Genomic DNA, 15,828 nt, shown 5'->3' on the forward strand with positions numbered 1-15,828 from the left:
ACAAGAAAAAAAAAATATACATCTCGTGCCTTTTAGCTTTCCTTGTCCCCCACCCCATTATCAAAAACAAAAAAAATACGCAGGCTTTTTGGAATTCGATGGAGGTAAAAAAATATACTTTACAGCTCACTTTTCAATTTACACACTTTATATAGTAACCGATGCACATAATCAATTCATCTTCTTTTTAATCATCATCTTCTTAACATCATCATTATTGTATTGGATGAACAGGAGCAAGGGCAGCAGGTTTGTTCTATGTTGGGGTGTTTAGGGTTTTACGAAGAAGAGAGGAAGAGAGACAAGAAAGGAGGGATGTGGTAGGTGGCATCCCAATTTGATGGCGAGTTCATGGTGGTTTTGGGTTGTTCTTCAACGAAGCAGTAGCAACAGTTAGGTGATTCAAGAAGAAAGGAGGAGGGAGAGAGAGAGGAAAAAGGATTGGAGTGGCGTGAAGGTGGTTTGTAGGTGATGAATGGTGGTTTTTAGATGGCGGTTGGTTTGTAGTGGTTCAAGGGGTGACGAGGCTGCAAGACAGAAACAAGCAAAAGGTTGATAGTTTTGATGATATGGGATAGTTTCAAGGTGACGGCGGGTATGGATTTGGTTGTTCTTGATTGATGGTATCGTGATTGTCTACGATGATGATGGTTGATTTTAATCGAATGGAAACAGGAAGGTGATAGTAGGGTGGTTATTGTAGAAGTTGTAGGGTGATAATTGTGAATCGATGGAAAGCAAAAAAAAAAAAAAAAAAGATAATGGATTGTGGTGATTTGATTTTGGTTTCAAAACAGAAAAGAGAGATGAAGACGAGGGTTGATGAGTTTGGTTGAGTTGAACCAGACAAACTGAAATGATATAGGAGTAGATGAAATATGTATTGCCATTAGATGATTTATATAATCAATTCAATTGATCAGGATTGGTTGTTGGTACACGACAGAAGGTCACGGACGAACAGGAGGATAAAGGAAAAAAAAAATGACAGATGCTGACTTTTCTAAAAAAAACACTCGTATAAATATCTGCAAATATATCTATGTATTCCTGCAATTCTATATATCTTTTATTATTTTTTTTTTTATATATATATTTTATATTTATATATATATCTATACTATCTATATATTTGCATATCATAATTAATCTTGATACAATAATAATAATAATAATAGTGTTACTATTATAAATAATAATAGTAAAAATTTATAATCATATAATGATAATAATAATAATCAAAACATTGATAATAATGATTTTTCTTACACATAATTGTTCGTGAATCGTCTGGCACGGTCAAACGGGTAACTAGTAATCCAAATATAGATTTTAGACTTTCTAGACTCAACATTGAGGTTTTTGCTTATCGTGTCGGAAACATATAAAGCTCAAGGTTTAAATTTGGTCGGAAATTTCCGGGTCGTTACAGTACCCACCCGTTAAAGAAATTTCGTCCCCGAAATTTGATAGAGGTTGTCATAAATAACAATAGGAATGTTTTCATGACGAATATGAGGTAATAATAGAGTTTTATCATTATGGAGAGATATGGATAAAACGTTTCGATCATGTGAAGCGCACGAGTGAAGCTATCACAAAAGAATGAAATGAGTGAATATGGAATTGTTTTAACCGATGACGTAGTTACTGTTGATTTCCGGGATTTAAGGGATTTAAAGAAAATCTTACGTAATAAGATTTGGTTCTTCGGCAATTTAGAAAATCAAAATCTTCTTTAATTAATGCAATAATCTGTTCCTGATTTCTCTGTCGGATATATTGCTATAAATCCACCCCCTTCGTTTTCCTTATTCTCCACACCTTTTATTCTTTCTTCCTCTACTCATTCTTAATATGTTCCATCCAATCCTGATTCTTATTATACTTCTAACCTTCATATCTTTCATTCTTCTTTTTCATTTGCCGCCAGAAGAATCTATTTACTTTTATGATTTTCTTGGAATTATAATGTTTCTTATTCTCCCGTGTCTTTACGTTGCAATACGTATTGATATACACGGTTTGTAGTTTCTGGGTGATTATTGGGTTTTATATCTTCCCTTATACTTCGATGTCCTTGCTTTTGTTTTCTATAATCATTATCATCCACAGTTAATACTCTCTTCTATTTACTGCGATTTATGCTCCAATTTCTATTTCGGAGCTTCATTCTTTTTCTTTTCCTCCTTTTCAACTAAGCATCTTTTGTAATGGTCCGGAATTCGTAGGTATGAAATTCGAGATGAATATAGTTAATGTCCTAAGAGAGAATTGGTAATGGCACGATTTTTGATTTGTCAAATTACTAGAATATCCTGGAAAAGACCGAATCATCAAGAGAATATTTTCTTGATATGTTTAGAGATTGGATAGATTGTAAGAGCCGTGTAACATGGCACATGATGATGGTACTGTGAATCATCACGTTCCATTAGAAACGCAACATGACTTACTGTAATATAATGAAGTTGATCAAGTTTCATTATATTATACTAATTCACGCATCAGTTCCCAACACTGCTTCAAAACATTCATATTTTAAACTTGAAGATTTCAGAATTTAGAACTACCACAGTTTCTTTTATGTTGTAACGCAGATATTACGGGGAGATAGATGATTGCAGATAGGAACAGTTGTGAAAATATATTTAGAAATATGGAGAATATGTATAGCGGAAAATATGAAAATATCTTATAATATCTAAGATAAGATGATGATGAATATTATCATCTGAAAAAGTTTAGAATAAGGAGTAGGGTTCATACTGACGGTTTCAACAGACACTGAATCATTTGCATTATTTGAAGGCAGGTTCATTCCTTGTATTTGTTCTTTGTTTCCTTCACGGTTAGCTCAATCCATTTTTCAGCACTAAATTTTCTATCGAGCGTTCCTAACATTCCCTTCTTTATTATCAAACTTTTGGCCATTTAGGCCATCTAAAATTTTACTGTTTCCTCTGCATTTAATGCAGTCATATCTGAATCGTCGGTTATCAATCCGAGGTGTTTTACGCCGAATTGTGTTTTTAGATGATTAAACGCTGATGGTAATATGGTGGAATATAAAAGGTTCTCCGGTAACGACGGCGAAGGGATAACGTATATATATATCGAGACTAGTTTTACTGAAAAGTCGAGGTTAACCTTGATGAAGCTGTGACAAAATTTTGGCTAATTTGAAAAGGGATTGTAAAGTTATTTTGGGTAATAATAACACTAAATAAATTAACACTGCTGCGTGTTAAACGTTGACTCGGTCTCCGAGAGTCTTTCAGGAGCATAAGTCTTTTCTTCCGTAGATGAAACGCGGTTGGTTCATCCTCTCGATTGAGGGGTTTTCAAGAATCATGAAAGATTTGAACACGCATTGTAATTGTCGAGATACAAATGAGGTTTAAGATGAAATCAAGTGGCAGGCTTGAAGAATTATTTAGTTTCATATGTTATAATCAATATTTTAATTTAATTCATTTTAATTGTCCAAAGTTAGCAGTCCAATAGTCCGATTGTACAATGATCCAATATATTCATATATAAATTAAATATATAATATTTGAATTAACTAATACGTATCGTGACCCGTGTACCAGTCTCAGTGTCGATCACAACTCAAAGTATATATATATTTTGGAATCAACCTCAACCCTGTATAGCCAACTCCAACATTCACATATAGAGTGTCTATGGTTGTTCCGAAATATATATATAGATGGGTCGATATGATAGGTCGAAACCTTGTATACGTGTCCCGTTATTTAAAGTGCGTAAAATAAATAACAGAACTTAAATGACAATAAATAAAATTGCGAGAATGTAAATTGCGATAAATTAAATGTTAGCCAGGAACAGTTAGCTAGGAACTGTTAGCGTGGAATCTTAACAGAATTTCAATTAGTTAATTCGTTTGTTTCTAACAATTTTTATTTGTCCAATGTTTTCTTCATTATGCCACTTGTTGGATTCTGATAGATAAAAATCCAAATTTGAAATTGAAATGGAAATGGTAAATCTGGGGTGAACAGATACGTATATCGGTGACTGTAAGTAGGATAGCGAATGACCGTTGAATCAGATTTGAAGAATATACACTGTAACTTATTAATGTGAGATCTAAATATTCCTCGGGTACTACCTACCCGTTAAAATATTTTCATCATTAACAGTTTGTACGAAAGAATTTTTAATTACAATCTTTATGAAAATATACTTGTATATATATTTTCTTCAGATGTAATCATGGATCTAATGAGTCACTAAGATATTAATTTTTTTGATTTATCGTTAATACTTGATTACATGATCTCTAAAACATTAAAGATTACATAATTACCATGTCGAACGAAGATAAATGAGATAGAACGATAAGTAAAGCGAAGATAATCGATATAGAATGATATGTAAAATGAAGATCATACTCGAAGTACAGATAGAGATATTGAGATGTGTGATGTTGATATCCGAGGTACAAATTGTGATGTTGAGGTTTACGACGCGGTTGTGGTTGAGGGTGATATGGGTACTGTCGGTGTTGATGATGGTGGTACGGATTATGCTGCTGGTGCTGCTGCTGGTGTTTGTAACCTTCGCACCATATTCTCCAAAGCCGTCACGCGAGCGCGAAGTTCGTTAACTTCTGCTAGTACACCGGGATGATTGGTGGTTGGAGTGAGCGAATGAACAAGATCTGAAATATGAGATAGTATATAATCGTGACGAGATACTCTAGAAATGAGAGAGAAAATGGTTTCTCGAACAGGTTCGCCGGTAAGTGCTTCAGGTTCATCGCCAAGAGGGCAATTTGGTGGATGGAAGGGATCACCCTCTTCATGTCTCCAGTGACTTAGTATATTACGAACCCACCCCCAATTCATCCAGAATAGATGATGGGAGATTGGTTGATCCATTCCGGTAATGCTGCCTTCGGAGCTTGAATGAAAATCCATATCGACATAGCTGTCATAATCTGAGGAATTCGAACTAGATGCGGAATCCATCTTGTATAATCGGAAAATGAATTTTTGGTATGAAATGATTATAGAAGTTAGATTTGATATTCTTCTATACATACTTTACATATGTATATATAATACCAAAATCCCGTAAATTACGGAGAATCTTTGAAAAGATGTCAACTAAAGTCCAAAGTAACAGATATGCTAAGATATGAATTTTGTCTATACACTATCGATGCACTAAATGCAGTAAGACATGTCTAGACTTAAGAATGATAAGCAGAAAATTTCCTAAGGATGATAAGCAGATGGTTTCCAACTAGATATGATAAGCAAAACTTTTGACATATAGACACGGTCAAAGTCCAGACTCATTAATGTATTCTAACAACTACTAGTCAGACACACTAATGCAAGACCTGGTTCGCTAAGACCAACGCTCTGATACCAACTGTAGAGACCCGTCCTTATCTATCCGGACGATATCTTCAACATTTGGTCCCATTGCGATGGTCGACTCCAAGTAATGTCCTTAAATTGAGCAAATGCACAGCGGAAAACTTAATTCGTACCTGAGAATAACATGTTTTAAAACGTCAACATAAAGTTGGTGAGATATATAGGTTTGTTGCTAGCAGCGTTATAACTATGGACCACCAGATTTCATATGTAAACATTTTAATAAAAATATTCTAAGTGGTTGAGCACTTGGTAACCATACTTAACAATTAATCACGTCGCATATTCCCTTTAATATGAAATCTTACTACACTGTACCAAGTGTAGTCACGAAACGAAGTACTGTGCAACCGTTGAATACTGGTCGTCCAGTCCGGTTGGGGTTGTCAGGCCCGATAGATCTATCAACAGGATTCGCGTTTACAATACCGCTGTAAATAATAGTTACCAAGCTACAGGGAAGTATGCCAGTGGTACAACTCAACGTAGAATATATTTTTCAGTTACTTGTGTCCATATCGTAAAACATAAAATACATGTATTCTCATCCCGAAATATTTAGAGTTTAAAAGTGGGACTATATACTCACCATACTGTATTTTGTAGTAAAAATACATATAACATCATTGATCAAGTATAAGGTTGGCCTCGGATTCACGAACCTATATCATTTATATATATATTAACACATCTAATGGTAATCAAACAAATTTATATATGTACATATACTTAGTGATATAATTTCCAAACTCGTATGTTTCATTAAAATATTAATATAGTTATATCATATGTATTAGGTTTATTTTTTTGTATAATCTTATTTGTTTTTAAATAATAATTAAATAATACTTATATATTGATAATAATAATAATAATAATGTTAATAAAAATATTGTTAAGATTAATAATAATAATAATACTGGTAATAATAATAATAATTCCGAAAATGATAATTTTCATAAGAATGATAAATTTTTAATAAAATACTTTTGTTAATAATAATAATTTTGAAAAAATAATTTAATGGTAATACTTAGTAATAATATTAATTATAATAATAGTAACAATAATGATTATGATATTATTAATAATCATAGTAATTATAATACTAGTACTAATATTAATTATTAATTATAATCCTTATAATCATAACAATAATAGTAATAATCATAATAAGAATAATAAAAGTAAAAGAAAGTGTGTATACCCTTGAAAACTTCAAGTAAAAAGAAATGCAGCAAGCGGGACTCGAACCCCAAACCTCTTGTAAACCCAACACACCCTCAGACCACTCCTCTACCTTCTGTTTTACTGAATTATTTCCTACATAAATCTATATAAATCCGTTTACGTTTTTCTTATATCATCCTCATATTCACAAAACCAGGCCACCAGGTTACATTTAATATTTCGGCCCAAAATAAGGAACACGGCCCAACAGCAGAAATTCAAATATCTCGGCCCAAGGAAATATACTTATGTCTGGCCCAAGCTAAAACCCGATAAGGATTATTATAACCCGATATTAAACAACCCTAGGGTCCATGGTGTTTAATTGATCCCGAACAGAAACGGATAAACAAGAAAAAAAAAATATACATCTCGTGCCTTTTAGCTTTCCTTGTCCCCCACCCCATTATCAAAAACAAAAAAAATACGCAGGCTTTTTGGAATTCGATGGAGGTAAAAAAATATACTTTACAGCTCACTTTTCAATTTACACACTTTATATAGTAACCGATGCACATAATCAATTCATCTTCTTTTTAATCATCATCTTCTTAACATCATCATTATTGTATTGGATGAACAGGAGCAAGGGCAGCAGGTTTGTTCTATGTTGGGGTGTTTAGGGTTTTACGAAGAAGAGAGGAAGAGAGACAAGAAAGGAGGGATGTGGTAGGTGGCATCCCAATTTGATGGCGAGTTCATGGTGGTTTTGGGTTGTTCTTCAACGAAGCAGTAGCAACAGTTAGGTGATTCAAGAAGAAAGGAGGAGGGAGAGAGAGAGGAAAAAGGATTGGAGTGGCGTGAAGGTGGTTTGTAGGTGATGAATGGTGGTTTTTAGATGGCGGTTGGTTTGTAGTGGTTCAAGGGGTGACGAGGCTGCAAGACAGAAACAAGCAAAAGGTTGATAGTTTTGATGATATGGGATAGTTTCAAGGTGACGGCGGGTATGGATTTGGTTGTTCTTGATTGATGGTATCGTGATTGTCTACGATGATGATGGTTGATTTTAATCGAATGGAAACAGGAAGGTGATAGTAGGGTGGTTATTGTAGAAGTTGTAGGGTGATAATTGTGAATCGATGGAAAGCAAAAAAAAAAAAAAAAAGATAATGGATTGTGGTGATTTGATTTTGGTTTCAAAACAGAAAAGAGAGATGAAGACGAGGGTTGATGAGTTTGGTTGAGTTGAACCAGACAAACTGAAATGATATAGGAGTAGATGAAATATGTATTGCCATTAGATGATTTATATAATCAATTCAATTGATCAGGATTGGTTGTTGGTACACGACAGAAGGTCACGGACGAACAGGAGGATAAAGGAAAAAAAAAAATGACAGATGCTGACTTTTCTAAAAAAAACACTCGTATAAATATCTGCAAATATATCTATGTATTCCTGCAATTCTATATATCTTTTATTATTTTTTTTTTATATATATATTTTATATTTATATATATATCTATACTATCTATATATTTGCATATCATAATTAATCTTGATACAATAATAATAATAATAATAGTGTTACTATTATAAATAATAATAGTAAAAATTTATAATCATATAATGATAATAATAATAATCAAAACATTGATAATAATGATTTTTCTTACACATAATTGTTCGTGAATCGTCTGGCACGGTCAAACGGGTAACTAGTAATCCAAATATAGATTTTAGACTTTCTAGACTCAACATTGAGGTTTTTGCTTATCGTGTCGGAAACATATAAAGCTCAAGGTTTAAATTTGGTCGGAAATTTCCGGGTCGTTACATTTGCGCTGAGAAAGCAATTCGCATCCCTCGTAAGGATGAAACGTCATTAATGATTTATGGGGAGAAGAGCAACTCAAAGCTGAACTTTATCAGCTGTATGAAGGCCCAGAAACTTATAAGAAAAGGTTGTTATGCTATTCTGGCACATGTAAAGAAGATCGATACTGAAGAAAGAAGCATTAATGACATGCCGATTGTAAGAGAATATCCCGGAGTATTTCCAGAAGAATTACCGGGGCTACCTCCACACAGATGTGTAGAATTCCAGATTGATCTCATACCAGGAGCTGCACCTGTAGCCCGATCTCCATATAGACTTGCACCTTCAGAAATGCAAGAATTACAAGACCAGTTGCAAGAATTATCGGACCGTGGATTTATTCGTCCTAGTTTTTCACCTTGGGGTGCTCCTATTCTGTTCGTCAAGAAGAAGGATGGATCTATGAGAATGTGCATAGATTACCGAGAATTAAACAAATTAACGATCAAGAATCGGTACCCATTACCGAGGATTGATGATTTGTTTGATCAATTGCAAGGATCAAGTGTTTATTCTAAGATTGATCTACGCTCCGGATATCATCAACTGAGAGTGAAGGAAGAAGATGTTCCTAAAACCGCGTTCAGAACCCGTTACGGTCACTATGAGTTTCTAGTCATGCCTTTTGGATTAACTAATGCTCCAGCAGTATTCATGGATCTAATGAATCGCATCTGTAGACCGTATTTAGACAAATTTGTCATTGTTTTTATCGACGACATATTGATTTACTCGAAGAACAAGGAAGAACATGAGCAACACTTAAGACTGGTACTGGAGATACTCAAGAAAGAAGAATTGTACGCAAAATTTTCGAAGTGTGATTTCTGGTTACAAGAAGTACAATTTTTGGGCCATGTTGTCAGTAAACATGGAATTAAAGTTGACCCCGCCAAGATCGAAGCCATTAGTAAATGGGAAACACCGAAGACTCCAACACAAATCCGCCAATTCTTAGGTCTTGCTGGTTACTATCGAAGATTCATTCAAGATTTCTCTAGAATCGCCAAACCCTTAACTGCATTGACTCAAAAGGGAAAGAAGTATGATTGGTCCACAGAACAGGATTCCTCATTCCAGTTATTAAAGAAGAAGTTAACGTCTGCACCCATTTTGTCATTACCGGAAGGAAATGATGATTTTGTGATCTATTGTGATGCTTCACGCCAAGGTTTAGGATGTGTATTAATGCAACGCACAAAAGTCATCGCATACGCCTCACGACAACTAAAAATTCATGAAAAGAACTATACGACGCACGATTTGGTACTTGGAGCAGTAGTTTTTGCACTCAAAATATGGAGACACTATCTATATGGCACCAAGTGTACAGTGTACACCGACCATAAGAGTCTTCAGCATATTTTTGATCAAAAACAACTCAATATGAGGCAACGTCGCTGGGTAGAGTTGTTAAACGATTACGATTGTGAAATCCGTTACCACCCCGGAAAGGCTAATGTTGTAGCTGATGCCCTAAGTCGAAAAGAAAGAGTAAAACCTCTTAGGGTCCGAGCTTTGAATATTACAATTCGTACTGATCTCACAAAGCAAATTCAAGCAGCACAGTTAGAGGCTTTAAAAGAAGAAAATGAAAAAGGCGAAATGAGCAGAGGGTTAGAAAAACAGCTTGAAGTAAAAGCCGATGGAACCATGTATTTTGCTGATAGGATATGGGTACCAAAACATGGTAATCTAAGGCAACTAGTACTAGATGAAGCACAAAAAATGAGGTACTCAATTCACCCAGGAAACGGGAAAATGTACCACGATCTCAAGAAGTTTTATTGGTGGCCTAATATGAAGACAGAAATTGCTACTTATGTAAGCAAATGTTTGACGTGTGCAAAGGTCAAAGCTGAGCACCAAAAGCCGTCAGGATTACTGCAACAACCAGAAATTCCGCAGTGGAAATGGGAAAGAATAACTATGGATTTCATTACGAAATTGCCAAGGACTGCAAGTAGTCATGATACTATTTGGGTGATAGTTGATCGTCTAACTAAATCAGCTCACTTTCTACCAATAAAGGAGACAGACAGTATGGAGAAATTAGCACGCCTATATTTGAAGGAAGTAGTTTCCAAGCATGGTGTACCCATCTCTATCATATCTGATCGCGACACCCGATTCACATCACGTTTCTGGCAGTCATTACAAAAAGCATTGGGAACTCGATTAGATATGAGCACCGCTTATCACCCACAGACAGATGGTCAAAGTGAAAGAACAATACAAACATTGGAAGACATGTTACGGGCATGTGTGATTGACTTTGGAACCAGTTGGGATCGACACTTACCATTGGCAGAATTTTCATACAATAACAGCTATCATACGAGCATCAACGCAACGCCATTTGAAGCACTTTACGGTAGAAAGTGCAGATCTCCTATATGTTGGAGTGAAGTAGGAGAAAGACAACTTACTGGACCAGAAATTATTCACGAAACCACCGAAAAGATCATTCAAATACAACAGCGATTGAAAACGGCCATGAGTCGCCAAAAGAGTTATGCTGATGTAAGAAGAAAACCGCTAGAATTTCAAGTGGGTGACAAAGTCATGTTGAAAGTGTCACCCTGGAAAGGTGTTGTACGATTTGGTAAACAAGGAAAGCTAAGTCCTAGGTACGTAGGACCCTTTGAAATCACCGAAAGAATTAGAACAGTTGCTTATCGATTAAAGCTACCGCAAGAACTTAGTAGTGTTCACAACACATTTCACGTGTCAAATTTGAAGAAATGTTTAGCTGAAGAGGATGTCGTAATTCCTCTTTACGAAATACGAATCAATGATAAACTCCATTTTATCGAAGAACCTGTTGAAATCATGGACCGTGAGGTCAAACAATTAAAACAAAGCAAAATACCGATAATTAGGGTTCGTTGGAACGCAAGATGAGGACCCGAGTTTACTTGGGAACGTGAAGATCAGATGAAGCAAAAGTATCCACATTTGTTCACTGATATCGCTCATGAAACAGGTACTACTCAAAATTTCGGGACGAAATTTTCTTTAAGGGGGAGGTACTGTGATGACCCGAAAATTTTTGACTTATTTAAACCAATTCTCTATACGATTTATTATTTTAACACGCTAAACAAAGTCTGTTAGATTGAGTCTCAAAATTTTAGAACTGTTTCATATATACAATTACCTTTGATTACTCTCGACGATTCATGAACAATTATATGTATGTATATATATATGTACAAGTAAAAACGACTTTCCTACAGTAAAACCCTATTTGCTACAGTAAAAATTACTTTGCTACAGTAAAACACTATTTGCTACATTGAAACCGTATTTTGCTACAGTGCTACAGTGAAAACGAGTTTGCTACAATGATTTGCTACATTGAAACACTATTTGCTACAGTAAAATACTATTTGCTACAGTAAACACTATTTGCTACAGTAAACACTATTTGATGTCGACGAACTAGCAAACAAAAACAGAAAAGGCGGCCATGCGATCGGATGGCAAAAACACTGAAAACTCATGCGATCGCATGAGCTACAGTAAATCGAAAAGTACTATAAAAGGTCAGTTTTGCTCGACGAAATTTTTCTTAATTATTTATGTAACTTAAATTTTAATTTATAATTATAATTATAATTTAAGTTTAATAATAATAAAGTATATTCAAGGGTGTTTTAATTCGGGTTTCAAACCGCTTTAAGCTAAGGAAATATTGGGTATTGTTCGGGGTATTGTTCTTGAATCCAAGGCCAACCATACAGTCGTCTACCATCATTACGTCTACGCAATTTGCCAACAATATTGAGTCTCAATATTGAACTGTGAGTTATAGATCCCTTTTTAAATACTTTAAATATTTTTGGGCTGAGAATACATGCAATTTATTTTAAACGCGATAAGACACAAGTACATACTAAATTCTACACTGAGTTAAACCGGAAATCCCTTAGCTTTGGTAACTAGTAGCTGCCAGTACATAGGATATGGACTGGTGGGCGCGAATAATTGTATATGGATCCATAGGGCTTGACATCCCCGTCCGAGCTAGAGCGCTAGCCTTTTAACGGACGTATGTTATTTGAGTTTAAGACACGTTGGTTTGCGTGTATTAAAACGAATGGGGTAATTATCACTATAGCGTTAAGTTTAGTTACCAGGGTGCTCTGTTACGTAGAATCTATTGATAAACTTTTGATGAAATCTTGTGGTCTATCTTTATACATGTTTATGACTCGAGCAATTAAACCTATAACTCACCAACATTCGTGTTGACTTTTTAGCATGTTTTATTCTCAGGTCCTTAGAATGCTTCCGCTGTGATATGCTTGTTGCCTGCATGGAGTCTCTCGTGCTTTGTACAAAGTTTATTGCATTCAAAATAAAACTGCGTTGTGTAATAAATAATTGGACTGTGATGTCAGCCTGTAAATTAAAGACTTATGTATTTCGGGGTTTTGCTTATACCTAAGCACTCGCCCACATGTTTATAACTTTCTATGTTTAGAAAGTCACTTATTTTAATAAATGCAACATTTTATCAAAACGTATCATATAGAGGTCAAAACCTCACTGTGGAATCAATGATTAACGTGCCGCGTCAATAGCGATTTTGACGGGTCGTTACACTTTTACTCAGTTGCCGAGAGTTTCTCAGGTGCATAACTATATGCATAAATCTTTCCTTCCGTGGTCGAAGTGCGGTTGGTTCATCCTCTCGATCGAGGTGTTTTCAAGAATCATGAAGGTTTGAACGCAGATTGTAGTTGTCAAGATTTAAACGAGGTTTAAGATGAAATCAAGTGGCAACTTGAAGAATTGTTTAGTTTCATATGTTATAATCAATATTTTAATTCATTTTAATTGTCCAATGTTATTAGTCTACAGTCGATAGTCCACAGTTGACAGTCCAATAATTCATATATAGTTTAATATATAATATTCGAATTAATTAATACGTATCGTGACCCGTATACATGTCTCAGACTCGATCATAATTCAAATTATATATATTATTGTAGAATCAACCTCAACCCTGTATAGAGAACTCGATCATTACTGCATATAGAGTGTCTATGGTGATTCCAAATAATATATATAGATGTGTCGATATGATATGTCAAAACCTCGTATACGTGTCCCGATATTTAAAGTGCGTAAAATAAATAACAGAAATTAAATGACGATAAATAAAGTGCGTAAAGTAAATAACAGAAATTAAATGACAATAAATAAAATTGCGAGAATATAAATTACGATAAAATAAATTGCGATAATTAAATTGCGATAAATAAAATGTAATACGGAATTAACAGTTAGCTAGGATTTTCTTAGCGTGGTTTCTTAATAAAATTTAATATTGTTAATTAGTCTGTTTCTAATCAATTTTTATTGTGTCCATTATTTCTTCATTATGCCACTTGTTGGATTCTGATAGGTCAAAATCTAAATATGAAATTGAATTTGAATGAAAATAGTTATTCTTTGGTGAACGGATACGTATCTCGGTGGTTGTAAATAGGATAGTGAATAACTGTTGAATCAGATTCGAAGAATATACAGTATAACTTATTAATGTGAAATTTAAATATTCCTCGGGTATTACCTACCCGTTAAAATATTTTCACCATTAACAGTTTGTACAAGAGAATTTTTAATTACAATCTTTATGAAAACAAATATATACATATATATTTTCTTCAGATGTATACATGGATTTAATGAGTTAATATGATATTAAACTCATTTGCTTTTCGGTTGGAACTAGAATAAATAATCTCTAAAACTTTAGAGATTACATATTCGCCATGTCGAACGAAGGTAAATAAGGTAGAATGATACGTAAAACGAAGATCATACTCAAAGTACAGATGATGATATTGAAGCATGGATTGTTGATGGTACCGGTGCTGTTATTGATGGTACTGTTGGTGCCGGTGATGTTGCTGAAGCTGGTACATTTTGCACCATATTCTCTGAATTGATTATTCGAGCGTGAAGTTCGTTGACTTATTACTCCAGGATGATTGTCGATCGGAACGAGCGGATGAATAAGGTTCAGAATTGTGGATAGAATATAATCTTGTCGAGTTACCCTGGAAATGAGACTGAAAATGGTGTCTCGAACAGGTTCGCCGGTAAACGCTTCAGGTTCATTGTGAGGTGAATTCGGTTGGTGGAAGGGATTGCCTTCCGCGCGTTTCCATTAATTAAGTCGACTACGAACCCATCAAATGAATAGATAATGGCTGATTGGTTGATTCATGATGATGGCGCTGTTTTCAGAGTTTAAGTGGACATCTATGTCGGAATAGCTGTTGGAATAACTATCGGAATAGCTATCGGAATCTGAGGGACGCGAACTGGTTACATGATTCATCTCGTATGATCAGATGAAGGATTTTGGATAAGAAATAGATTATAGTATGTAGATTAGTACCCTGCAATATATAATTTACATATGCATATATAATACTAAAATCCCATAAGTTACGGAGGAATCTACGGGAGTTGTCAGACAAAGTTACAGTAACAGATACGCTAAGATATGAAGTAGCAGATACGCTAAGATATGAATTTTGTCTATACACTATTCATGCAGTCAATACAGTAAAACGTGTCTAGACTAAGAATGATAAGCAGATGATTTTCGACTAGAAATGATAAGCAAAACTTTTGACATGCAGACACGGTCGAAGTCCAGACTCACTAATGCATTCTAACGACTATCAGTTAGACTCACTAATGCAAGACCTGGTTCGCTAAGACCATCGCTCTGATACCAACTGAAAGTACCCGTCTTAATCTATCCGGATGAAGTCCATATCGATTATAAACGATTCATAACAGTTGATTACATCGCGAGGTACTTGACCTCTATATGATACATTTTTACAAACATTGCATTCGTTTTTGAAAAGACAATCTTCCATTACATCGATAGTTGACGACATGCATACCATCTCATAATATATCCAACTATAATTGACTTAATAATAATCTTGATGAACTCAACGACTCGAATGCAACGTCTTTTGAAATATGTCATGAATGACTCCAAATAATATCTCTAAAATGAGCAAATGCACAGCGGAAGGTTTCTTTAATACCTGAGAATAAACATGCTTTAAAGTGTCAACCAAAAGGTTGGTGAGTTCATTAGTTTAACATAAATAATTATTTTATAACTTTAATAGACCACAAGATTTCATATTTCCATTTCTCATAAACATACGTCCCATGCATAGAGACAAAAATATCATTCATATGGATTGAACACCTGGTAACCGACATTCACAATATGCATATTAGAATATTCCCATCATTCCGGGATCCTCCTTCGGACATGATATAAATTTCGAAGTACTAAAGCATCCGGT

Source organism: Rutidosis leptorrhynchoides, chromosome 7, assembly GCF_046630445.1.
Source record: "Rutidosis leptorrhynchoides isolate AG116_Rl617_1_P2 chromosome 7, CSIRO_AGI_Rlap_v1, whole genome shotgun sequence".
NCBI classification, from domain to species: Eukaryota; Viridiplantae; Streptophyta; class Magnoliopsida; order Asterales; family Asteraceae; genus Rutidosis; species Rutidosis leptorrhynchoides.